Genomic DNA, 2,587 nt, shown 5'->3' with positions numbered 1-2,587 from the left:
GATGAGACATTGTCCTCAGGCTTCTGCTGTGCATAGATTGGTCAGCTTCCGGTGTGACCAAAGCAGGGCTGAGGTCTTACCCTTGGTCTGTCGGCACAGTCAGTGTTTTCTTCCAGAGGGTTGCCTTGAGGGGCTCAGAAGAGTCTGGAACACATTGCCACTCTGCAGCTGTAGGTTTAAGTTTGCTGTGATGTATCCAGGGTGTTATTTTAGCAAACTTAACTGCAGTGGGGGTAGACAAAAATGGCAGTAAAGGGGCCCCTCTACAGAGGTTTTAGGGGCTGAATGTTCCACTCCTTCACCCAGACAGAGTCTCCTGGCTTAAAAAAAAATGAACTTCAGTGGTTAAACTGACAGGGAGCCTTTCCCTAACCCATTGGCTGAGAGTCTGGAAGGTGGTCCCTAGGGCCTGAGGCTGTTGTCTCAGAGTCAATTCACCTATTGACTCTTAGTCCTTTGATGAGTGGTGGTGGCTGCCCATACAGGATTTCATAGAGGGAGAACCCAGTGTTCTTGGTTGTGGCTGACCTGATTCTTAATAGTGCCATGGGGAGGACTTCATCCCAATGTAGATAGTTTTACCAATTGAGTCTTGACATAGTTTTCCCATCTGAGTCTTAAGGGTCCTTTTTCCTCTTCACAAGTGTGGGGAATGAGTTACTGGTAATCCAGCAGAAACCTTTTCTTTGTTCTGCAGATATCTTCCTGGCCTGGCTGCAGGGCTGATCAGCACATTCCAGTCGCTGAATGTGGCTTGATTAACACTTTATTCTCTTGCCTCCTCCCTACCTTATTCCCTCTCAGAGATTTTGTTCCCTTAATCTTAAAGGGATGTTGAGGGAGGAAGGTCTGTCTTCTATAACTTCTTCAAAGCTGAGATAGGGCTGTAGTCCCTGCCTACTGGGAATACAAATCTCGGAAAGCCTATTCTAAGGGCCCGGGAGGCAGACAACGTGAGGTCATTCCAGCATGTAGAAGTGGTAGGAAGCCTTGCAACCTAGAAAATATAAACTTAGCAAAAATATAGAAAAGACAAGTCAAAATTAATAGTAGAGGTAATTGATAATGAAGCTACTTTTTCATGGCAGTTTGTTAATTCAAGGTAAAGATATCTAGTGAAAGGAAATTGAATCATTTTGAAGAGAGTCATGGCTTAGATACCAGGCTAAAAGAATAATTATTTACAAAAGTTCCCTGATTCCCTGGGACATATGGACTTATCTAGTCCTGTGGACTTACCTAGTCATGTGGACTTATCTAGTTCCCAGAACAAGAACTTAAGATCTTCCGCGGGTTCGCAGGACTAGGTCTAGGTCGCACTTGCTGGTTTATTTTATGGAGGAACCTGTGAGGACTCATAAAAAAAAAAACTGATTTAATTTGAGATAAATGTACCCAGCTGTTGATTCCTTGTAATTTGACAGCAGTTGGGAACTTAACAAAACTTGGTAGGGCCCTTTCTGTTTGCCTTGAGGGCTGACTTTCAATAGATCGCAGAGAGGGAGCTGCTGTGCTTGTAGGAAACTGACACAGAAGCGAATCATCTATGAATGGTCTTCGGTTCCTCACAAATGTGCATTATGTGATGAGCAAGGGGGCTGAGTTCAAGTTTCTTGAGACAAGTCACTCTCTTCACTGGACCCTGGTTCTTATGTGTGGCAGAGAATTTCAATGCTAGTCCTGGTCTCACAATGGGAAAAGAAAATTACATTAGGCTACTTATTCCTGTCACTGTGCAATTAGCATTGCAGAGAGGCCCATGGGATGGGTCAGGACAGAGTAGGTAGCTCTAGTATCTAGTAAAAGACTGTTGTGATTGTGGTATATTTCTCTAGGATTGGAGCTTGCAAGCGCTTGGGCCTCTGTTGTTGGAGGAGAGAGCAGCCCCTTCATGAGAGGCTTGCTATGTGGGGCGAGGGCTTATAAGGTCCACCTCTCCCCGACTTAACAGGATTAGATGGACACTTGCCCACCCAGTGCCCTTCCTTCTACAGTTTGCGCATTGATTATGCCCCAGTCCTGACAACGCCAATTGTGGCAACCAAGATCAAGGCCCTCCAGGACTGAAAGGTTTTTATTGCCTAGGGTCACCTCAAGATGGTCCTTGTATTATGGCAGCTAAAATTTGCGCCTTTTTGTACTCTGCTTCCTTCTCTGCCCTGTCCCATTTATTGGACACCTTAAAGACCTCTGGCACCAAGGCAGCCTGCAGGGTTTGGGGTCTAGGCTCCAACTTTTGGAGCTTCCTTTGGCTATCTGGCACAGCCTGAGTTATGAAATGTATAGCCAAGAGTGTCTGGCCCTCAGACTTTGGGCCAATGTTAGTATATTCTCTAAAAGGCTCAGAAAACTGGTAAAAGCAACATAAAACACAGGCAATTATTTTGATGAAGCACGGAATCCTTGTTTTCTACTCAGAAAACTTGTCCATAACATCAGTAGCAGACCGATACAGTAGTCTAAGGAACGTTAAAACACCACTCAATTTTGCATTAGCTTACTTTTGACATTTAAATTTCCAAACTTCTTTAGCTTAATCACATAAAATTTCCTCTCAGGATTCCTCTTCACAAACCTTCTGCAACCT

The 2,587-nt window shown here is 44.5% G+C and overlaps 1 long non-coding RNA gene across 1 annotated transcript in view; it reads right to left on the bottom strand.

Moving 5' to 3' along the window:
• Positions 1–843: 843 nt before the first annotated feature.
• Positions 844–2,587, bottom strand: part of LOC107196455 — a 26,477-nt gene continuing 24,733 nt past the window's right edge. Inside the window, exons 4-5 of the long non-coding RNA XR_003043417.1 lie at positions 1,240–1,354; positions 844–1,011 (exon numbers count right to left, since the gene is read on the bottom strand). This is a non-coding gene — a long non-coding RNA (uncharacterized LOC107196455). The remainder of the gene's footprint in view (positions 1,012–1,239; positions 1,355–2,587) is intronic.

Source organism: Pteropus alecto, unplaced genomic scaffold (genome assembly GCF_000325575.1).
Source record: "Pteropus alecto unplaced genomic scaffold, ASM32557v1 scaffold129, whole genome shotgun sequence".
NCBI classification, from domain to species: domain Eukaryota; kingdom Metazoa; phylum Chordata; class Mammalia; order Chiroptera; family Pteropodidae; genus Pteropus; species Pteropus alecto.
Note: the sequence above shows the minus strand (reverse complement) of the source record. Positions and strands in the feature narration are given on the sequence as shown.